This window comes from Macrobrachium nipponense, chromosome 43, assembly GCF_015104395.2.
Source record: "Macrobrachium nipponense isolate FS-2020 chromosome 43, ASM1510439v2, whole genome shotgun sequence".
Taxonomy (NCBI): Eukaryota; Metazoa; Arthropoda; class Malacostraca; order Decapoda; family Palaemonidae; genus Macrobrachium; species Macrobrachium nipponense.
Genome location: NC_061104.1, coordinates 26,640,479 through 26,666,023, shown reverse-complemented (window position 1 = coordinate 26,666,023; position 25,545 = coordinate 26,640,479).

The window sequence follows — 25,545 nt, the reverse complement described above, 5'->3', positions numbered from 1 at the left end:
AGAGAGAGAGAGAGAGAGAGAGAGAATTTCCAATCAATATATATTAGACATGTATCGGATATCCACATCCGCATCGCGGATTATCTGCATTTTTTTTTTTAATCTGTATCTGCATTACCACAATTTCTCAACATCCGCATCCACATTAGCATTGCGAGCAACATCCGCATCTGCATCCGCAGTATGAGATTGCGGATATGAAGATATCTCCCCCGTGCTCAGTGTTCAATAATTCATACCCGCACATTGTAGCTCAAAGTAGATTTTTTTTTTCCAAATTTGGCTCTTTCGTTTTATTATACAGAGAATACATAATACAAAAGTATACACTTCATACAGTAGGCATATACTTTATAAGTAGCTCTGTTGTAGCATATTTGTTTTAAAGCATATATCTTTAATGTCATGTCATTTACAGCGGCATAGACTTTAAAGTAGGTATGTTGTAGCATATTTGTTTTAAAGCATATATCTTTTATGTCATGTCATTTACAGCATTTGTAATCATAAAGGCAGGTATTGCATTTTTTAGGAAACGTTTTGTTACCCTCTTCATGCAATAAGCATGAACTAACCTTGTGCTAAGACAACTGAATCGTTCGTGTATTGCTGTTACTGTTTTTACGTTCATATGAAAAATATACACACACACATACATGAGTATCACTTGTGTTTCTACTTTGAATTAGTACATCAAATATTATGAGGTGACATACTTTTGAATAATTTGGCTGAAAATCGTCTATAACAATTAAATCTAACTAAATTATTCAGATTTACAAAGTAACCCCATTCGCGAGGGTATGGTCATCAAATTTCCACATCTGCATCCGCATCCACAAATGTAAAAGATTGATATCCTCATCAGCATCCGCAAATGTAAAAAGAATTGATATCCGCATCCGCAAATTCCATTTTCAGATATCTGATACATCTCCAGTTCTGTTTCTCTCCTTCCACCCTAAGCTTCAACCTACGACAGTTGCCCGGCAACTAGGTACACTACTTCATTTTCTGCTTAGGTCACTTAATTTTCTGCTTAGGTCATCAGAGGCACAACTGGTGACGAGGGCACGTGGGCTTCTGTCCCTCCTCGTTCTGCTTGGAGATTCGAACGCCGGTCGTCCGGTCGTGAGAGAGAGAGAGAGAGAGAGAGAGAGAGAGAGAGAGAGAGAGAGAGAGAGAGAGAGAGAGATGAGTGGAATTTTAATTTGCATTAATTTCACTGTAGTTAAACTGACACATTATATTAATAGAGTTGATGGACAGAATTCATTTTGCCTACATTTACATGCATAAATTGAGTTATCGAATGGAGAGAGAGAGAGAGAGAGAGAGAGAGAGAGAGAGAGAGAGAGAGAGAGAGAGAGAGAGAGAGTTTCTTTGTATATCTTTCAGCGAAGTAGAATTGAGTATTTAAAGTAAGAGAAATCGAGAGTTGCTTTCTAATTTCATTAATTTCAGTGAACTTAAATCTGTAATTTAATTAAGAGAGAGAGATAGAGATAGGGTTTTCTGTACTTTACTTTCAGTGCAGTTAGGTTAGGTAATTGAAATAAGAAGAACGAGAGAGAGAGAGAGAGAGAGAGACCACTTTCCATGAATGTTGTATCTTTTTTCATGGACAGTTACTTGCATTCCACTGCCGGCTCCTTTTTATTCTCATGGCCCTCTTAAAGGGGAACTGCTCCCGAAACTTTAGAGTAGCGCAAGAAAAATCTCTCTCTCTCTCTCTCTCTCTCTCTCTCTCTCTCTCTCTCTCTCTCTCTCTCTCTCTCTCTCTCTCTCTCTCTCTCCACAACCACCTCCTCCGCTTCCTCACTGTTTGATCATCATCGTAAGCGGAGTTGAAGAAGGAATATTTTAGTGGCGTGGTTGCATGCAAATGCTCTCTCTCTCTCTCTCTCTCTCTCTCTCTCTCTCTCTCTCTCTCTCTCTCTGTTGCCTTCGGCAGTTGGTTATAATAAGTCTAGCCTTCAAGCCAGTGGCTACAACCGTAAAAGAAAAGCAACGTTTTGTAATTAAAAAAAAAAAAAACGTAAAAAACTGGATTTTTCATCAATTGAAGTTATCATAAACTAATATTTTCCACACACTTGAGGCCAAAAGACAATGTTTTCTATCATAAGTGCGTAAAAAACAAGTAATTTCCGTAAGTAGAAATGTCAAAAGTTAATATTTTTCATGGCGTGACAGTGACAAAGACCAGCATTTTTTTTTTATCAAGTATCAAACACGAGTTTTTATCGAAGAGGGTGTAAAAAAAAAAAAAGCAGAATTTTCTGTCAAACGAACCAGTCAAAAACGAATATTTTCCGTCAAGTGCGAGAACAAAAACCTATACTTTCCATCAAGTGCAAATAAAGAAAAAAAAGTATTTTCTGTCATCGTGGTCGAGTTTAAGTGAACCTTACGTAGTACACCGCATTCTGAAGCAGCTCAGAGCTTGTAATAGGCTTGGATCCGGATAAAAAGAAAAAAAAAAAAAAAGATTTGATAGGCTTCCACTAGGATTGACGTCAGGGCAGGTGTGGCTGCGTTTGTTTCTGTGGTACCCTGACCGAAGGGCCTCTTGGTTAATGTTTTGGAAAACTTACCTCTCTCTCTCTCTCTCTCTTCTCTCTCTCTCCTCTTCTCTCTCTCTCTCTCGCTCTCTCTCTCTCTCTATGTCTATATATATATATATATATATATATATATATATAGAATAATATATATATATATATTATATATATATAATTATTTATATATTATAGATTATTTATATTTATTATTTATTATATTTTATTTAATTATTATTATATATTATATATTTATATATAATTTATATATATATATTATTATATCTATATATATATATATATATACATATATATATTATCTATATATATGATATATATAATCTTATATATATCTATATATATATATATATAGAACATATATATATTATATATATATATATATATATTATATATATATAATATATATATATAGATATAATATATATAATATATATATGTATATACTATATATATATATATAATATTATATATATAATTATAATATAAATATATATAGATAGATATATAATCATATAGATATATATATACTGTGTGTGTGTATTGTGCTGCGTGAAAAACCTGTTTATGTGATCTGTCGACAAAGGTATTTAAAAAATAAGCATATTCTCTCTCTCTCTCTTCTCTCTCTCTCTCTCTCTCTCTCTCTCTCTCTCTAAACAAACGAGAGGAAAAAAAGAAAGCCAACTGTGGAAGGCGTTAAGTAGCAGGTTTCTACCTGAGGTTTTATAGCGCAAATGTGTCTCAAGTATCTGTATATCTGGTGACATCGTTAAACTGCTACACTGTCGGTAGCCAAGTGTATCTCTTTGGGATTGGCCATTACTTGAACGGGTGAACACAAACAAATGTCTGATGCCTTAGGCTGGTGAACTCCTTTGTTTGTGAGTATGACAGTAGGTCTCAGTGGGTCACAGCGAGGCCCTAGAGGCCAAGTGTCGCCAACAGAGTCAATAACCAGGTGAGGGTGATTTTAAAATGTGGCATTCCATTTTTTACTTTTTTCTTTGATAAGCCCCCGACTGAAACAGTTAATTGGCTCATTGAAGCAGAAATTAAATTCCATCGCCTCCTGTAATAAATGTGTTTGGTTATTAAAACACCTTTTTTTTTGCGCAATGCAGGAAATTGCTTTCCATTAGTATATGTTTATTGGCTCCCAGCTGAAAAACTGCAGCCAGCTACCTCTACATCAATATTTTTTAGAGTAACCGGCTGTATCATAATGTGTTTCAGCACTAACGCCGAAAACTATTTTTTTCTCTACTCCATCACCTGTTTTCCCATGCATGTATTGCGTTGTTTAAGGTTTTTATATTTTTTTTTTTTTAGTTATTTTTGAGTGTCCGAAAACATTTATCGGTGCCTTCGAGTCTGGGCTGGTTAATGGTACTGGGTTGTCCATTTATTTTCCCTCAGCCCTGCCCCAGCCCCTGCCTTTCAAAATAATTAAATTTTCTAATTTATGAAAAATGCATGTGATTACATTATATATATTTTTCCTAAATTTTGAAATGTACATGACCGGCTTTTTGGTATGTGTATTTTATAATTTTATCCTCAATAAGGTTTTTTATGAGTATGTTTGTTTGTACTTTGTGTTCATAATGTTAGGGGCATTTTAGTGTGGGTGTTTGTGGGCGTTTGTTACTTGCATGGTTGTATGTGCGTAGTTCCATCTCTTATCACTGAATCAAAGTAATGCCTCGGAGAATCATGTTGAACCCTTATATTATTTTTGAAGGGTTGGCGCTGCAGACTAATTATTCATTGCCAAACTTTTTTCTGGTCAGCTCGGTTTCGAAAACCGCGTTTTGTTTCGGCCCATTTTATAGATTAGTGTTAGTAAAAGTAGTTGAAGCGAATAGTTTTGGTCTGCTAGTTTTCAGTAGGTTTGAAGAATATTTATGGCTTTTTCATTTCGAGAAGGTTTTTGTAAATAATATATTCTTGGTCTTATGTTTTAGATGGCGGAAGTACTTAAGAAAATGTTTTCGTTACCGTCTTTTTAATACAAGTTTTACCTTGGCCACTTTCGAACTATATAGCACAGGGTGATTGAAAAGTAACTTCCTAATTTGGAATTCTCAGAAATAATTTCTTTCCAAGCCGCTCGGGAACCGCATCAAGTGATTTTATTAGGCACCATTGTGAGATGGAAGACATAACTTCTCGTATTCACCCTTCAGGTTCTTCCAGAGTCGTTGGTTTGGTAGAGCAGACTTGCTCCCTTAACCAAATCTAAAGAAACCAGGCGTAATCCGACCTTCAGCTTACTCGCGGTGTGCTAAAATCTGCAGTCAAATAGAGCATTGTTTCACCAGCGAAAATTTAAATAAATACGCTATATTTTATTAGAAATATTTTTTCTGTACTGTTTAACGTGCACAGTATTTGTTTTTTTACATTTTCATTCTAATAAATATGTCATAAATATCCTACCCTAAAATTCCTGTGTTTCAGGGTGTTAAGTCTGGCCTCTCATGCCGACCACTAAAGAGCCATCCTCCGGGTCACTGGAATTGGAAGGGTGACCTCTTCTTCGAGTGTCAGTGACAGATCCTGTAGCCATGAGTTTTGCATGATAATTGTTGATCGTCCTTGCGTCAACTTGAGCGCGTCTTCCTTCAATGGTCCTCCACTATATTTTGCACTTGAACAACGGATCTCCAAACTTTGTAATGTGCCGCCAGCTGGGGCACGCTTCTGCAGAGTAGGACTTCCAAATATCAAACAAAATTATCCATCTGGACAAAAAACAACATACTTGAAAAACTGGAGAAAAATTTTACAAAATATAAATTATTATAAGTATTTTAAAATAAGAAGTTACTTTTCAATCACCATCGATTTCTCTTCTTATCATTTTCAAGGCTGTTTTTTGGTGTATTTGTTATGGGGTGTCCTGATTTTCAAGTCTATTAAGTAATCATTCATCATTGTATTCCTTGGTCTTCATAACTTATATTAAAAACAACATTGCTTGATCAGTCATTTTCGACAGTAGTTTTGGTTAACGACAAATTTTTATGTAATTGGACCTTGTTTTCCATGATTTTGTAGACCATCGCCTTTGAAAGGTAAACGTTTTTCCGAATTTGCTTGCTGTTTTTTTTCAAATGGTAGAGGCTGTTTTGAAAAGACCGGGAGCGAAGCGTAACTCGATTAGTCAAAACTCAGTGGCTTCCTTGGCGAGGGATTTGTCGTTCCGTCACTCAGATGTCTGATATAACTTTTAGCCTTTTTTCCCAGAGCCGTCCTGCAATCTGTTTCCTGTTATTTTTGTTTATTCCATTTATTTTCCTGAACTTTACAAAACTTTTTGCCTTGGAAGGAAAATCTAATCAACCCATAACTGCGTCACATTGACAAACTGTTTGCCGAGTTTTGAAATTCGTTTTTATAGGTAGATCTGTTTTTATGAAGCGTCTATCAGAGCTGTAGAGGGGGGAGTATAGAAAAGCCAGTGCTGCAGTTAGTGTAGTACAGTGAATCCCTTTCTAAGCTGTGAACGTTTAGTCTGAGGTGTGGATATCTGTATTTATAAAGATGATTCCCATTTTTCAAATTTCAGCCTATGACCAAAGGCGATTCCAGTTGTTCAAATTTTAGCCTCTGACCAAAGTTGATTTCCATTTTTTAAATTTCAACCTATGACCAAAGTTGATTCCCATTTTTCAAATTTCAACCTATGACCAAAGTTAATTACCAGTTTATCAAATTTTAACCTATGACAAAATTTTATTCCCATTTTTCAAATTTCAACCTATGACCAAATTTTATGCAACCTATGACCAAATTTGATTCCCTTTTCTCAAATTTCAGCCTATGACCAAAGCTGATTCCCTTTTTCAAATTTCAACGTATGACCAACGTTTATTTCAGTTGTTCAAATTTCAACCTTTGGCCGGAGTTTATTCCTATTGTTCAAGTTCGACTTATGACCAACGTTTATTCCAATTGTTCAGAATTCATCGTATGACCAGAGTTGAATGCAGTCGTTCAATTTTCTAGCTATGTATAATTTTTGGAGTTTGATGGTTTTTTGACAATTAAATGTAAGTCTTCAAGTTTGTGCCGACTGGGCATTGTTTGAAAAGTGGTACAAAGAATACTATCAATAATTCACTGGATTACAAAAAAAAAAATTTGGTCTAAGGCAAGAATGGGGATAGGTGTTTTTTTTGCTAATTTGGATGTGCTGAATTCAAATTTATAAATAGTTCTGCTCTATCACCTCTAGTTTTCTGGCTTTTAAATAGTCTCATTTTAGTATAAACAGAGAATATATGTGCACATTTCAAGAGTTGCAGTAGCTTATAACAGATAAAACAGGATAGATAACTAGAGGTGATGAGTAAAAACGGATTTCAAATTTGAATTCAGCACCCTCAAATTAGGTAAAAACGGGTATTTTTGTGCTTGCCTCAATTTCTTTGTAAACCAGTGATTTGTTGTGCGTCTGAATTTGTTTTTAAATTGAAGATATTATTCAAAGCTCATGAATTCATATGGCCCCTGTCTGCCAGAGAGCCGGTTACAGTCCATCAAGTCATCTGTTGAATTTTAAAGTAGTTAAGCCTAGTTTGTAAGTTTTTGGAGACATAAATTCATTGGTAATTTCAGTCGAGGAGTTTCTGCCTTGTTCATGATTCTCTCCTTCCCAGAAGCTTTCTCATCAGCCGCCTCGTGGAAAAGGAGTAACGGTAATTTATTTTCCAACACTTGCCTTTTCTGGTAAAAGACGCAGTTCACTTTGAATGCTCTCTGTTTAAGAAAGTAGTAGTTTTCTTTGCGAACTTTTTTGTTTTCTTTTCTTCATCAGAACGGAATTTATTTTGGCATGAACTTTAACCCGAAAATATGTTTCTCCCAACTGTTTACACAAAATGAATCCTTAACAATTTTTTGTTTTCAAGTATGAATCATCCCCCCCCCCCTCCCTTTTTTTTTCACCCTCATCAAGGCACTTTCCCTTCTGTGTGTGTGTACCTAATCCAAAACACGACATTTATTTTCTCAGACTGAATGATTTCATTACAGTTTCCCTTTTCCTTTAGAAGAGAGCTTTGCTACCCTGACCGCCGCCCTCTTCCCCCATTTCCAATTTTTTTTTTTTTTTGTACCAGGCCTAAACATACATGGGCGACATACAAGGACTGTCACATCCAAAGCCTTTAAAAGACATCTTCAGTGACGGTAATTCAGGTCTTGTGTCACCGCCTTCCCCCCGATTTAGTTGACGGTAAAGACAGAGGACTTATGTTCTTACCGAAGGCTATTACTGGATGAGGATTCATTGGGGGATGGGTGGAGGGGGAGGGGTAAGCTCTAAGGGTGAAGGGGGGGGGACGAGTTTGTTATAGAGATTAGGATGTGTAAATTGGTTCCTTTGGCTCTCATTGGGTTCTTTAGGCACGGTACTTGATTTTTTTCTTCCTTTTTAATGTTAATTTATATTATTACACATTGTTCAACTCTCTTGTATTTTACTCTACGTGATTTTGTTTTCATTTTTATTTCCATAAAACATTTTCCTTTTAAATTGTTTTATTCACAGTTTGTTTCATTTTTAAATTGGCTGTTACTCTGCTGAAATTGTTTTTATGTTTCCAATGTGGTTTTGTCCGTCAATATTGGTTTCCAGATATTTTCTGGCTTTTCCCAATCTTGTAAATTTTATTTCACTCGCTTGCTTAATTTCAATTATTCTTTGCTTTAGTTTTAGTATCTTTTCTTTGGCATGTTTATATATTTCCGATTAATTACTTTAATCATGTATTCTTTAACAATAAGACACTCTTCTAAGATCACTTATTTTTCTCGTCCTCATTAGTTTTGTATTTTATCTTCACGCCGATTGATTGATTTCCCCAAACTGTTTGACAAGTCTATTCATTCCACTTTGGTCGTCCCCGTAAGGTGGGGGTGGGGGGGGGGGGGGGGGGGGGGTAGCACCGTCAGTGCACCTCATTCGGTGCAATGCAGGCAATACTTAAGGTTCTTTGCAGCGTCCTTTCGGCCCCTAGCTGCAACCCCTTTCATTCCTTTTACTGCACCTTTTACTCTCTTCCATCTTACTTTCAACCTTCTCCTAACAATTGTTTCATAGTGCAACTGCTTTGAGGTTTTCCTCCCGTCACACCTTTCAAACCTTTTACTGTCAATTTCATTTTCAGCGCTAAATGGCCTTAGTTGCCCCAGTGCTTGGCATAATGCCGAAAATCTATATAAATCAAATCCACTTTGGTCTTACTGTATTGTTGTTCAAACAGCTTCTTGCTGCTATTCCCCTCATTTCTCTTTCTCTTTACTATTTCCCAAGTTCTGTCATCTTTTAAGATTCGGGGGTGGGTGAGGGAGGTGGCCGTCTCCACCGCATGGGAGGCGGAGGAAGAGCGAGTAATGGAGAAGTGTGCACCTTTAAAGTTAAGTTGTTAATAATGTGTTTTGCAAGTAGCGCATGAACTAATCCGAATCTCTCACAAGGCGTCATAATTAGTTTTTTCCTCTCTCTCTCTCTCTCTCTCTCTCTCTCTCTCTCTCTCTCTCTCTCTCTTTTAGAGAAGGAGTTGATTTCCCTATGAGGGAAGACTTCGCTGGTGGAGTGGAGGGGTTTGTTTTAGGGGAGAGGGAGGTGGAGCTTGGTTTTGGGAAATGGATAGAGGGAGGAGTTTGTTCACACGACAAATTTTTTCTTTCTTTATTAATTTTTTTTGCGTATGGCGAAGTTTTTCTTTAATTTTTGGATGGTTGGAGAAGTTTGAAAGCATGATAGAGGATTTTGTTAGCATGTTTGAGAGTTTTTTTTACGGCTTGAAAGCATTTTATTTTCATTGGTTAGAGAGATATCTTTTGCATGAGGAAGAGTTTTGTTAGAGAAAGCGATAGAAAATTTCCATTGGGTAGGAAAGGAGAGGATGGGAATGTATGTCATCCTTAGAAAGAAGGGAAGAAGTTGCTGGCGAATTAATAAGACTTTGAGGGCATGGAGGACAATGAACGGTTTCTGAGGTGTTCAGCTCTATAGCCATATAAAACTTGCTAAGAGAGAAACTGGCCATTGTAAACGTCCCTTTGAATCATGTACCTTGCGTTGACATGTGGCAAACAAAATGCAAGATTAGAATGACGATATAACTCTTCTATCTTTCGGTCGTTTACCTGGGGAAGGGGAAGGGATGGCTTGGGCACTGGGGAGAAGGGGAGCCTTCTGCTACCTTTACTGGCTGCTGCTGCTGTTGCATCTGCAGATGTGGTAGTTAATTTAGCTAATGTTTCTGCTGCAGATGTGTGTGTTTGTCTGCGTGCGCGCGAAGGTGTCTTCGTGATGAGTGGATGACACATTATGTGTTCGGTGATGAATGCTTAATCATTACCTTCGGCAGTTGTCGTTGAAGTTGTCCTGCGGGTTTTGGTTTCTCTTGTCTCTTCATTTCTCTTGTTTGCAGACTTGAGTTTGTTGCACACACCCGTTCGCGCGAAGAGCAGACGCACACGTGTATAGATAGAGTGAGTGCGATATTAATCGATGTTCGTGATTACATAGGTGCCTATACACACACCTACACTTACATGTGTGTATATATGTGTGTTTAAAAGAGAGAGAGAGAGAGAGAGAGAGAGAGGAGAGAGAGAGAGAGAGAGAGAGACTTTATTCTTCAGTTCAGGATTAGCATGGCAGACACTATTGTTTCTTTCGTTGCAGCAACCCAGTTGTATGGAAAAATGACGTATTGGCCTTGTGACCCTTACAAGCAAGAGATTCCAGGTTATAATTCTAGCAGAGGCAGAGCGCTTTAGACACGTTCTGTAAAATCCATAAATATATCTATTCTCTATCCTATATATATATATATAATATGTGTATGTATGTGATGTGTATATATATATATATCCTTCTATATATATATAGGGTATATACTATATATTGTGTGTATATATAATATATATGTATATATTTATATATTTATATATATACATATTTATACCCATAGAAAATTTAATAATGGTTTTTTTCCATGTAGAAAGACCGTCTTTCAGTTGTTTTTCTTTTTTTTTTTTTTATTTTTTTTTTTTTCTTTTTGGTGGGACGGGTGATGGAGGGGAAGGGCGGTTTTGGGTAATGAGAATACTGTAAAAACACAACTGTTAACCCGTCCCATGCCCTTGTCTACCCTGGTTTTTGACCCTTTTTCACTCACTTTTTGAGTAACCACTTGGTACATAATTATATATATATATATATATATATATTATATATATATATATATATAGATATGTGTGTGTGTGTGTGTGTGTTGTGTGTGTATATATTATATATAAATATATTAATATTATATATATATATATATATATATATATATATATGAAGCAAATTCCACGATTGAAACGACGGGGTACTGCAAAGTAAAGGACAAGTAGTCGAAAGGCCTTGCAGCAGTATACTCCGTCGTTACTCTTTCCTCCGTGGAATTTGTCTTTATTCATATTTTTCATCACTTCCCATATTTTCTTGATCCAGATATACAAGTATGTACGTATGTATATATCTGTATATAGTATATATATATAATATATATATTTATATATATATATATAATATTATATATTTATATATTTATATATTTATGCATATATTGTTTAGCCAAGGCCACAGGAAAAATAAAAGGAGGAATACCTAACGCTTTCGTGCTATTTCAACACATTTTCGAGGTACAATGTACCTCGAAAATGTGTTGAAATGCACGAAAGAGCTCGGTACTCCTTTTATTTTTCCTGTGGCCTTGGCTAAATATATTGTCACGCGCTACTTAGTGACATATAAGCATATATATTGTGTGTGTGTATTATCTATATACATAAATACATGGTGAGAGAGCGTAGATGATATACATTGCCGCGGCATTTGCTGAATGCAGTCGGTCCACCGGACCCGATACAGTCCCGTAAGTGTTGATGCGAAGAGAAAGCGAAGGTGAATTGTGTCTGAGACGTCGTCGTGACTTGTGGAAATTGGTTTTAAAGCTGACTGGGTGTACCTGAGAGAGAGAAGAGAGAGAGAGAGAGAGAGAGAGAGAGGAGGAAAGAGTTATAATCGTTAGATAATTATTGCAGATTTGGTTAGTCCGGGTGGAAGCTGTGTTAATTATGTTTTGCTCTTACTGAGTTATGGGCTCTGTGCGTTTTACTGTTGGAGAGAGAGAGAGAGAAAGAGTATTAGTTGAAAGCATGGGCTATTTACCTTCAAGAAAATTATGTAACTAATTTGCAGCCGTAATAAGTTTTACTTCTTTCCGCGTTGAAGTGCTAAGTACGCACAGTTAGGAATTAGTCTTATGTTCGGGAAACATTTTTCCAGTTTAAAGATTTACTTGAAAAAATAAGAGTTCACGATGAAAAGAATATCGTGATCTGGAAAAAAATTAGGAAAAAAGTGATTTCTGATCGGAAAAATAAATTGTTTTAAAAAGCGGTTTGTGGGGATGCCGTGTTCAAATTGACGATATTCCTTGCTGTCGAGAAAAACTGAACGAATCAGTATTTCTCAGTAAAAAAGAAAGTGCTCAGATTAAGAATGCAATTTTTTCGAGAAAAGATTAATCGCTAAAAAAAAAAGAAAAAAAAAACTGAAATTAATATAACTACGCCAATGTAAGGAAGAAAAAGTCTATTACATAAGATGTTGATAGATAGATTATACCTTTTTAAGGATTAAAATATTTAAGATACACAGGATTGACATCAGGAACAATTGAAGTAGTACAGAGACTTGCAGAATTGTGAAGACTTCAAAAGGGATAAGTCAAGAAACAGAGGTCTTATTTACAGGGTATTTGAAAATGATAGTGACAAGTTCAGGTTCACAAAAGGCAATCTCATGAAAAAAAATTCTTGGACCCCGTTTTTGGGGATAAAGTGTTTTGCGATAACCAAATACCTAAAAGATTTGGGCTAATTAATTCCAACTTTTAAAAGATTTTAAAACGTTTAATTTTTTATTTTTGGGCGACTTAAATTCTTTACGCACGAAATCTATTATGTGAAAACAAAATGATCTCATAAAGTTATTGGAAGTGAAGGACTGAAATAAAGCTGTAATATGAAAGATGAATATCAGCTTCTTAGGAAATGAAAGGTGTATGAAGTGAAATATTCTAATAAATCTGTAGAAATGGAAGATTTAATCAAATGATTGTAAATAGGAAAAATCAATGATTGATTAAAATTTATTTAAAATGTATCGCTACAAAAAAAAGTTTCCTAGAAGCGAAAGATTAGAAATAGTTGGAAGTAAAACAATTTAAAGGAGATTGTCGGAGAAAACTTTAAAAAAAATTCTTTTATATATATATACACATACATACATACATACGTGCGTATAATCAAGTGTTTTCAATAGATAAATTCATGTCTGGAAAATTGAAATGTTCAAGATTAAGGCTCAGCAAGACCTCTCTTGGAAAAAGTGTTTTGGAACAATCTGGGAATATATTTGAAATATTTCCGCTAATTCTCCCTTCCCCTTCTTCTCCTCCCTCATTTACTTCCTCCCTCATTCTTCCCCTCCCGCAATTCCCGCAATTGTGTCTTTCTTCCTCTTGTTTAGTACCTTGCCACTACCTGTACTTCCCCTACCCCATTGCTATCCTCTCTCGGTTCTTCCTGTATTCCTCACTTTCTCAAACTTCCTCACTGATCCTCCCAACCTCCCTCTTCCTCACCTATCTCATCTTGCGACCTGATAATTAATGTTCAAAGATATGCCTGCGGCAACGCCATTGAAACTTCAAAGCTTTATGCTTTATGGGAAGATTAATATAAGATTATTATTATTATTATTATTATTATTATTATTATTATTATTATTATTATTATTATTATTATTATATATAGAAAATGAGCAAAGAATAACTAAAGCATAGAAAACTCTTATACATTATCTCTGATATTCTTTTCACTACTACTACTACTACTGCTACTATTACTACTACTAGTAGCAGTAGTGGTCTTTTGGTAATTATTCACTTGATGCCTGTAGCGATATTATAAAGACTTTACAAGGCTGCTTTCCTAGTCTAGACGTTTTAAGTAGTAGTGGTTAAAAAAAATAGTATTTTAGTAAAATGAGAGATTTGCGCTGAACGTGAAAGAAATAAATAAATCCTTTCTAACTTTGATATATTTTTTTTTTTTATTTCAGGTGAGATTCGATGTTGTTCCGGCTGTAGTTTAATCTTTCAAGTGAGGTAAGTCTATTTGGTTTTGTAGCAATCTTTCGTAAAGTAAATCTTTTGTAAAGTAAATCTTTCGTAAAGTAAATAAACCTGGGATGCTTTACCCCTTCCATGGAGGAGAAGTTATTTGAATATTTGTTAAATGAAACGAAAGATTGAAACAAAATCATCGTGGGATCCGGTATTCTTTAGGTTAAGGGAACATGCGGGAAGGCAAATAAATAAAGGCCCCACCCGGCTTCCTGATTTTGGGAGACGGGTTAGAGCTTCGTCGTATTTCAGTTCGACACATAAACCCTACAACATTCACTATGTATTAATATATGTATCACACTTGTACACAGGTGAAAAATAAGAGACGGGTATGGATCCTGCCGGTTTCGACTTTATTTCCAAGCCATTGACGTCAAATAGCTTGGAAATAAAGTTGTAACCGGTCAGGACCTACAACCCGTCTATTATTTTCCACCTGTGGATATGTGTGATAAATGAATCACGTGCTAAAAATCATTGTGTCCTGTGTGTATGTGTATATATATTATATATATATATATATATATATAATATATATATAAATCATATATAGTTATATATATACATATTATATATATAATTATATATATGTATATATATATAATACATATAATAAATATTAATACATATAATGTATACATATCGTCGAAATGTGCATGACATTTTTATTGTATAAAAAAGTGTATTTCAAAATGTCCTCTATTAATTACTTCAACGCAGTGAAATTTATTAATTAATTTTTCGTATTCCTGGCCAAATGATTATGCTTTTTACATAAGTAATTGATTTTTAATCACCGCCACGAGCAAATATGAATTAATCAAATGATATATTATTAGCTGTTAATTTACAAGGGATTAACAGTGATTGTATTTCTCTGCTTTTAATATCGCTGGAAATTGCGGTAATGAAAAAGCCGCCAGTTTGCTCATCGTAGGGGCTAGTGGTGCACTGTAGGCAATACTTATGGATCTTTGTAGCGTCCCTTCGACCCCTAGCTGCTACCCTTTTCATTCCTTTTACTGTACCTCCGTTCATATTCTCTTTCTTGTATCTTCCTTCCGAACCTCTTTTAACAATTGTTTTTTGGTGCAGCTGCGAGGTTTTCCTCCTGTTACAGCTTCCGATCCTTTTGACTTCCAATTTCCGTGTCAGCACTGAGTGACCTCATAGGTCCTAGCACTTGGCCTTTGGCCCAATCGTGGCCCAAATCGTATATTTCCATAATGGAGTTTGTTGGGTATTTTAGTTGCCCTACTTCTTACGTTCTTACGAATTTGTTTTCCAAGTTAGGCCTAGGCACTGGCCACGGCTGATCCGATTTGGAGAGAGGTGCGAAGCTGGTTATCTGGCCTCTTTATCAAAAGGGGGGAGGGGGAGGAGGCGGCATTGCTCAGTAATAGCGAAGATTTGTGATCTTCGAATGCTCACAATCGTATTGCTTTTGTCAATTTGTTTTTTATTTTGCACTCACTTGCACTTATTTATATATATATATATATATATATATATATATATATATAATATATATATATATATATATTATATATATATATATATATATAGTATATATACAGAGAGAGAGAGAGAGAGAGAGAGAGAGAGAGAGGTGGTTAAGCATTTACCAGCTTCGCTTCATCAACAAGCCTCGAATTCGATATGCACGGAGACGGAAGCTAGTTATATCCGTTGCTTGAAAATTCATTATGCTTCTTGTGTTCTTAGGCGTTGATTATATACCTATTATTTTGTGGTGTGGTGGATTGCAGCCAGAAGGACATTGGGCCGGCAACTTCATCCCAAAATTCTTGCCTAGATCGGGAACTTTGCGAACCTTATCTAGAGCCACCCTTTATGAGAGGAAGAAAGCTTATTATTTATATACTTGAAGTGGCTTTTTATATACTTGATGTTTGTCTGTCTGCGTCGACGATTTGCTTCTCTCCTGACTTATGGGCATTGAAATGTTTTTACCCCGATGTCTCTAACTCTCTTGTTAAAAAGTGTAAGTTTTGCCGTATCCATTTGGGATTTATTCCCTCCTCACTGCAAACTTATGACGCATTTTAACTTTGTTCCCATTTTCTCAGATTCCTATATAGTGGCTGTCTCCATCTTTTCCTTTGGGAGCCTTTGTCTCCCTCCAGACATGTTCAGGCGGGCGTTCTCGTGACTTATATAACCAAATGTCTTTTAGAGGACTACTATGAGATTCAGTTCCTCTGTAACACGGTTTTTTCGCAATAACTTTTTATCTATGCATTTCATAAATATAACGCTTATTCAGAATACACATTATATCACACATAAATTTTGACTGTATTCTGCATTACGTAGGTTGAATAAATTTGGTACTTATAATGTAAAGTGACGATTTTCGAAGTCGGGCCACCTTACTCAGAGAAAAGGTTCCGAACGCACTCGTTACGTAACTTATGACAGCATAACTTCCCTTTTTCTCGATGGCTGATTGGCTATACGTAACGAAGGCTAGACCTCTGGCAACAATGACATCAAAAATTTAAATACAAGCAAAGCAGTACACCTTTATGAACTCTGAACCTCTTTCACTGATAATTGTCATAGTGAACAAACCAACAAAATATGTTAATAAATACAAACCCACTTCTATTATTAGTCTAACTCCCAAAATAAGTGTCCTAAGAAATTACAGTCTACTTTATAGTCACAATCAGATTGACAAGATGTAGGGAATATTTGGTAATTTTCAAAAAACATACTAGACAAGCTTGATTTGATAACTGCTATATCCAATGCCAAGCAATTTTTATTTGTTGGCTATCTACCTATTTACTGAAAAAAAAAAAAAAAAATAGCCGGTACCGTATTTTGGCTTTAAACTTCACCAATAATTATCGTCAGAATGATGACTACATGAGGCTCCAACCCCACTTTGGCCTCGTTATAAATTCAGGATAACACTGAAGGCTATGATGGGCATTGTTGGATTAGAAAATTTAACTTCTGGCTATGAAAACTCGTTTCTCGAGTAGTTGTAAGAAATGCTAAATGATCCTCAAGAATCCCAGCAGTTGGCCTAAACGTTTACTCCTATTACTGCTGCTGCGGCGGCACTACTGCTACAGTAGTATTACTACGCTAGCACATACCCCAACCCCACTTCTATGTATCGTTCCGCCATTCATAAAGTCTTTATATCCACACGGTCGTACGGGGGCCTACAGAAGAAGAAAAAATTAAAAAAATATCGGATGATTCGTTGGTCTGCTGGAGATTTTAGCACATAGCTTGTATTACTTTGGATAAAAATCTTATTTTAACAATAATAGTTATATAAAAGAATGTTTAACATACAATCTCCCCTCTTTCCCTCTCTCTTGGTGGCATAGTGAATAGTTAAAGGAAATGTTCAAAATCCTGAATGACATTACAAGTATTTATAATCACGTTATGCTAAATACAGATCAGACATAAACATTGGATTTAAACTAGAAACTGAATAATTACCTATTCAGGCTACGTAAGCATGGCCACAGGCTTTTTCTTGACTGTATAAAGTTGTAAGGTCGTAAGACAAATGCAGTTTTGCAACACGGGGACAATTCCAAATCCTGTTTAGCCATTCTAGACTGCTTATGGGTTTCAGAGCCGAGAAACAAATTGAAGAGTTTCTGTCTTGTGATGGGCGGGGGCACATTTCGTAAAACGGTGTGTTTACCTTGCTTACGTAATGAATGTTTTTTCGACTCTTGGCTCGTTATCATTGGGCCATGGCGTCGCTAGATAATTTTTACTCTATAAAAATCAAAACTATCGGTTTAGGCTATTGATAATGGTGACAAAATTTGTTTGGGGTTGTACAATAATAACATATGTCACTTTCAGCTACATCCGATGCTTTGATAAGGAGCAAAGTCCAAAAAACCGTGTTACAGAGGCCCTGAATCTAATAGTAGTTCCAAGTAATAAAATATTCCATGATTCTTGTACTTGTGCGAATGCAAAACATAAGTAACAGTGCTGCCATCCGGACTAACCAAATCTGCAGTAATTACCCAACAATTATGTTCATATCTCTCTCTCTCTCTCTCTCTCTCTCTCTCTCTCTCTCTCTCTCTCTCTCTCTCTCTCTCTCATTTCTTGATTGTCCACAGCTCATAACAAGTGATGAGCGCAGAATTGGGAACGTAAGTCAGTATATTTTATTAATGTTGGTCATTCACTCAGGAACTTCCAGTTACTTAACAAATGAAATGAAGAGAGAGAGAGAGAGAGAGAGAGAGAGAGAGAGAGAGAGAGAGAGAGAGTATTGTGATATGTGTATATGTTGAAATTTCCTAATTTTAAAAAGTGAGGAAGGATTTCTGTGTTCTTTGAGAGAGAGAAAAAGAGTTCTTAGAATCTGCATGATTCTGAAACTGTCCTTCTTTATTTGTAATTTGTAAGAAGTGAAAGAAAGAGAGAAAATAATGAAAGTTCCCCTTTTGAAATTACTTAAAAAAGAAACTGTCGCATGTTAGAAGGGGGAGCGATTCAGTCTATTTTTGAGAGGGTGAGAGACTGTTGTAATTTCCTAATTTTAAAATGATTAAAAGTCTTGACATGTCAACGACTAAGGGAGCATCGTTCTTTTTGGAATCGAGGAAATATTAATATTTCCCAATTTTAGATCGATTTAACCCTTCATCATAAAAGCATTTCCTGGAAACGTAGTCTCTCTTTAGAGAGAGAGAGAGAGAGAGAGAGAGAGAGAGAGAGAGAGTGAAAATTCTCCCCTGTGACAAAAGAGCTTCCCTCAGGTACTGAAAGGCGAATGTCCACAGAGGACTGCGGAAAACACTAGAGAGCTATTGGGTTTTCCTATGCAGATGTCCTCGTACGTGATTAAGTGTTTCACTTTAGTGGGCGCGGAGGGACCGCCGAAAATTCACGGAAATGGGGAGGGGGAGGAGCAGGAGGAGTAGGAGTAGGAGGATGGCCAAAAGGGTGGTTTGGATGTTTTGATGTTTTTTCACGAGAAAGGAGAAAGTATTTTGATGATATTTTGGAGGTGTTAAGCCTGAAAGGAAAGTCGTTTGCAATGATGGTTCGGTATTAATATAACTGACTTAAAATTATTGAGATGTTTTGATAATGTAGTTGATTAATGTGATATGATTAGGAGATTCAAGTGATGTTTTCAAATATAATTCAGGAGAGGATGATGATGTTTGGATGTGGCTTGTGCTATACGTGACCGATGAGATTTTGTTGAAATTAAAAGGAGAGAGAGGTTTGATAATGATATTCTGATGTTACAATAATGAGGGGAGAGGGAACTTATGATATTTTCGTGTTAAATGTTCTGAATGAAGATTTGTAACGATGTCATGATATTGATAGACAAGGGGATGACTTTGAAAGCGATAGAAGAGAAGATTTGTGATATGATGTTGCAGATGATGTTTTCAGACGTCTACATTCCTCCATTTTTGTGGCAGGCGGTTTCCAGCCATAGTGTCTTTTCCTCTTCGTTTTTTTTGAGAAAGAGGGAGGAAAAGAAAGATTGATCTCTTCAGATTGTTATTGTATATCGTTTATCCAGTTATAATACAACAAAGTTTTGTTTGCTGCGTCCTATCGGCCTCTTGCTACACCCACTTTTAGCCAATGATTTCACCTTCATTTCCGCTTCCTTTCTTCCATCTAAATGTTCCCTGTAAGAGGGCAGTGTCGTCAGTGCACCTCATGCGGTGCACTGTAGGCATTACTTAAGGTTCTTTAAAGCGTGCCTTTGGCACCTAGCTGCAACCCATTTCGTTCCATTTACTGCACCTCATTTCATATTCTCTTTCTTCCATCTTACTTCGCACCCTCTCCTTACAGTTGATTCATAGTGCTGCAACTGAGGGGGTTACCTCCTGGCTGAATGACCTCATAGATCCCTGTGCTTGGCCTTTGGCTTAAATTCTATATTCAATTCAGTTCAGTACCATCTTAATGTCCAACTTCTAACAATGACTTCATAGTGCAACTGTGGGGTTTTCTCTCACTTTCACTTTTAGATCTTTGTATTTCATCACATTATTTTCTTTATCTCTTGTTTGTTGTCCAACGACAGCGACCGGCCTAGTTTCTTCACTGACTGAGGGTCTGAATGCCTGAAAAGAACCCCAGTGCTTCCCTTTATAGCCCGAATTTCATGATTCATGCATTCATTATAAGTTAACTGCGCAGAGAGAGTCCGAGTAATTGGATTTTTCTTGTTTCAAAATTATCTCTGCTGAGAAACATCCAGCCTGTAAACTAGGAGGAGAGAGAGAGAGAGAGAGAGAGAGAGAGAGAGAGAGAGAGAGAGAGAGAGAGAGAGAGGGGTAACTGATTTTTAACGATATCAAAGGCCATCGCAGTGCAGTCCAAACTCTCAGCATCTACAAAAGATACAGAGGAAATAGGATCTTTTGTTCATTAGCCCGAAGCATTAAGCTAACGGCTTGATGCGTCCAAATGCCCTGGGTAGGATTGGCTCTCCTCCGCCTCCCCTCCCCCCTCCCCGCCCCCTCCCCCGAAATGAGGGCATAACCTGTGTCAGTGCCGCATATGGCACTAATGAACGTTTGGGAAAATGGTCTGAGAGAGATGTCGGAAGATAAACTTATTTATTTTTCTGGCATTTTGTTATTAATGCTGGTGATTGTAGTATGTTTAAAAAAAGATGATGTTACTTCGAAAGAGCATTTGCAGTTAATCACATTTTTCCACCATTTGTAGATTCCTATTTTATTGACTCGTATAAATAATTGATTGCGTTGTCTTTTATTCCTTTTACTTAAGTTTTGTTATTATTTTACATATGAGCATTTTAGTAAGCCTGATGCCGATTATGGTATTGATAACCCCGATTGTCTTTAATATCGGTAACTATTTTTTTTTCTTTAAACTTAACCTCTGTCTTCTAACGCAAAATCCTGCTATGAGAAGTCATACCACCTTCAATAGTGCTGGTATTTTTAGCTTCAAATAAGGCTGGTAATTTCTAATAGCGCTGTTCTAACTCTTAATAACCAAAGATATTTGGGAACTCTTAATAACCAAAAATATTTGGGAACTCTTAATAACCGAAGATATTTGGGATAACGCTAAACTTAACGGTTTATCAAATTTTGATATCGTCAGTGTTTGTTAATAACGCAGTAGAAGTTCAGTAGTGTTGTTAAATTTTCCAGCGCTAACAGTTTCTAATAATGATGAATTTTAATAATTCCAGCAGTTTGATGCTCTAGCGGGTCTTGCTGACGTTAATGAATTGCAAACGAAGGACGTTGCTAATAATTTTATAAACTCCATTCATCTTTAATAACCCTTAGGGGTTTTCAAAATGCTATGATTTTTTTTAGCCCTAATAACGGTAGTAATCTCTATTCCCACCTAAATAGATTTCATATATTTAGACGCTGTGCCCACGTGAAGGACCGAAATAAAAAGTTATTCATGTCGATCTCCCTCCTGCTATCGCAACCTCTCATTCTGTATATTACAAAAGCATTCTTCTCTCTCTCTCTCTCTCTCTCTCTCTCTCTCTCTCTCTCTCTCTCTGTGTGTGTGTGTGTGTGTAAAATCGATCTATAAAATTTAGTTTTTTTCCCGCAGACAATTAAAGACAATGCGATTGAAACTTATGCATAAACCTTCTTACTGGACATTTGTTCACGTTTGCGGCTCATAATGGTAAATTAAATAAATGAATAATTCCATCATCGTGTAATTATGCGGACACGAACTTTTCGCTTGTTTTCCTCGGTTAGTGTGTATTATGTATTATGTCGAGTTTTTAACTGCTACTGTTGTCAAATTTTTTTAAATTTTCTGGTTGTATTGCTTCCGGGTCTTGTACCAGCTCGAGTTTTTCTGATATCTGCCCATTTGGGAAGAATATGACGCTTTCCTTTAATAGGTTACTGAACATAGAAACCAATTTATTACACATGTAATTTTCATTTCATTACCTATGGTGTTATTATTTTTATTATTATTGAGCAAATACATCAATTTATTTGAAACTGCTAGAGAGAGAGAGAGAGAGAGAGAGAGAGAGAGAGAGAGAGAGAGAGAGAGAGAGAGAGAGAGGTTAGTTGAGAGTGACCTTTTGTGGCAGTGGTATTGAACGGGTCCTGTCCCCAAGTCCTGGTTGGATAGGAGTGGAAAGGGGTTGGTCTACGTAGACTTCCTCAGGGGGAAGGGAAACGGAAGGAAGGAGAAAGGAATCGTTGAGGAAAGGGGGGGGGGGGGAGGGGGGGGGGGGTTTGGGCACCGTTTGTTCCTTCACTATGTCCATCCTTTACTCCTCATTATCCATTATTCTCATTCGTCGGCATTATCTCATAGTGGTTTTTATATCTTCTGTCAGCAGTCTCCGTTGTTCGACCTCTAGGACTTTTCAGTAAAAATAATAATAATAATAATAATATCATAGTAATAACAATATGATTAGTATCTATGTCTCGCAAGTACATTAAGGATAATTTTAGTAATTAGAGCCTGAAGATTCCGACAAAGTTGAAGTTGACGAGTACAAAGATGAATTTTGCTTTCGTCGTTCAAATCGCTCTTCATCTCTCATGGAACAAGCAAGAACATCCTCATCTCGACAAGGAAGCCTCCACAGTATAATAGAAGTTAAAGAACAAAGACAACTGAGTATTTATATATGCATGTACACACACATAATTATATATGACAGATATTTATTACTTCGTGCATCTTTGTTGTTTTGTTTACCACTTCCTTCATTTTAATATAATAGTGTTTGTTTGCATTTCCGGAGAAGAGAGAATTTCACTTGCTCTATGTACTTGCTGGAGTTTTTTCTGACCTTCCTTTTTTTAAGGCTTCTGATGGCTACTACTTGGTGTCTTGTCATCAGAAGATATCAATGAAATTGAGGCTTAACGAAAACTGCTTCTTCAAAGCTCATTCGTATCTGAGTGAAGACAACACGCACTTTTCCGTCGCACCTGTCAAGCCATTACTTCCCATTAGTATACTTTGAAAATTCTCATATTTTAAAAAGCAGCAATTCACTCGTGCTTCAGTTTTCCCTGTCGCCTACAGTTCTCCCTCGTTCAAGTGGTGAGTCTGCCCCTTTTTTTCGGTAGTAAGCTCCATATTCGTTTCTCCACATTTCCAACAGGTCTGGGCTAGATAAAGGCTGTAGGCTGCCCTTTCCGTCGGTCTCTGCAACGCTGTTATATTTGTGCAACTTGCGACATGTTGCGGAAATACGCAAGTTTGTTATTATCAGTTGTTCAGGTTTCCGTTCCTCTTTCACAAAGCTTTGAAGCATGATGGCGTTGTTTGTTTATCTGTTTAATCATGAATTTAGTCTTACAAAATCATAAAAGTCAAATAAAATTGCACAGATCCGGTTGTGTATAAAATATTTCATTGAACTTTTTACTCATTATCTCCTTACTCGTTCTTTACTTGAACTTACCCATCTATTGTTACTTAGTGTTCATTATCTTTTCCGTGTTTACTCCCTTTCCTTATACGGGCAGAACATTGTGTGGAAGGTCGCCATGAAAGGCAGTGGTGGCCTTTCAATCTTGTTCCGTGTGAAGGTGCCGTCATTTTTCTTGATAACAACAATACCGTGTTTTTGTATGTTAGCGATGTTTACCAAGTTTTATAACACGGGAATGACAACAGTTATGCTTTTAGGTGTTGTATATGTTAACCGGTTATAGTAGGTGACTAATAACGATTATTATTTTTTTTTTTTTGTATGTGTTAACCTATTTTATTGCGCTGTTAATAAAATTATATTTGAATGTTCTGCACGATAAAAATGTGAAATTTGTATTTTATTTAGGTAAAAAATTAAGTTTATATTGGTGAATAAAATGTTTACAAGTAAATATCGGATAGAATATTTTTTAAACGAGCCCAGGATTCGTATTACTCCATATCGTAGTGAAGGCGTAACAAATAATCTAATAACCTTTTTCTCGCCTCCATAAAAATTGGCGAAATGAAAGTCTCTCTCTCTCTCTCTCTCTCTCTCTCTCTCTCTCTCTCTCTCTCTCTCTCTCTCTCTCTCTCTCTCTCTCTCTCTCAGGAAATTATGCTCGATACGCAGTTGCACGTTCCAAGGCAGCAGAAAGGTTTAAAACACTGATCAGAAAGTTCAAAATTAAAGGAGTAAATGTAATTGTTTTGGAAATGACCTTATTAGAAGGTTTAGAGGTAAAAACGTGGTTCGAATAGGTTTGGGAATAAAAAAACTAATTAGAAGTTACGGAGTGTGTTTAGGGTTGGGCGGTCAACTGTAATAGTCTCGGAAATGGAGTAGAGGGATCATTTTTAAATGTTTGGAGATAGAGTAGAGGATTCCAGGGTCGGTTTGGAAGTAAAGAAGCTGATGAAAAGATGCGCCAAAAATAGCGGATTAAATAGTCTTGGAAGTAAAAGAAGCCGACTAAAAGATTTAGAAGCTAAGGAATGAAAGGTAGGTTTGGAAGTAGAGGAGCTTTTAGAGAGTTTTGGAAGAAAAAGAATAAATCAAGTTGTTTGAAGGTAAAAAGAAGTTTTAAAAATTTTGAACATCGAAGTTAACCAAAAGATTTTGAGCCAAAGGACTTCAACGTTTTTGAAATCTTAAGTATGAAATATTTTGGTTGTCAACCAACCATAATCTTCTTCCTGGCTTTTGTTTAAACGTGGCAATGGTCACCCCAGTAAGTTTAAAGGGGCAGGTTTTAAAATGGCGAACCTGACGAGTATGAATATCTTTACTAACTTTTAGGTCAGAGGTCAGGCTTAACTTCTGTGCTCACCTATGCGAATGTACTGGTCAAAGGTCATAGTTGATTTCTGAGGTATCGCTACGGAATTGGATGCATAGAAGAGGTTACAATTAAGGTTAGAGGTCAGTGTTAGCGTTTTAGCGGCCTGTATAATTTTGGGGTTAAAGTTCAGTGATGACCGTAGGGATTGCATTGGGACAAAGTTTCACGTTCGTGGTTATGTTTTCGGGTGAGAGGGGGGGAGGGGGTCCCTGTGCAAACTTGGAAGGTCAGGAGGTCAGAGTTAATTTTCGGGTACATCTGTTCAGACATGAATGCCAAAAGGTCACAGTTGACGACCACGTTCAGCAGAATTAATACTTCGTTATGCGGGGTCTTGATGACCGGTGGTGTGGATGTAAAGTCCCAATTTCAAATTGGCGAGTTAATGATTAGCAGGGACTTTCTGTCCTAGCGTTAGACGAGGAATTCCTGCGGCGGTGTCAGTTTGCATGTGTGTGGATATTTTGCCTGTTATCGGTGGATTTTTTATTTCTTTCACTGGCGAAATCTGTATTTTTCATCAAGCGTGCCCGTGTGACTTTTTCTTCGCTGTATTTTCGTGTCCCGTGGCGGCTGTTATATTTTTCAGTTGTTTTTTGTAACATTCTGTGCGTCTGTCTTATTAATCCAGGCATTTTTAGTGCTTTTCCATTAACTTTTGAGGTTTTTGCCCTTTGCTTTTCCAGTATTTTGCGCCAGTGCTTGATTGGACTGTTGCGTGGAATGATTTTTCAAAATTATAGTCATTTGTATGGGTATGAGTTCGCTGTATGTTTGCCTGTTATTTGTGGAGTGTACTTTTACTTACATTCATAACGTGCGAGTTAGTGGTTAAGCCACTCACTTCGCTATCCAAAGAACTGTGCATTATAGAGGAGGACGGAGCGA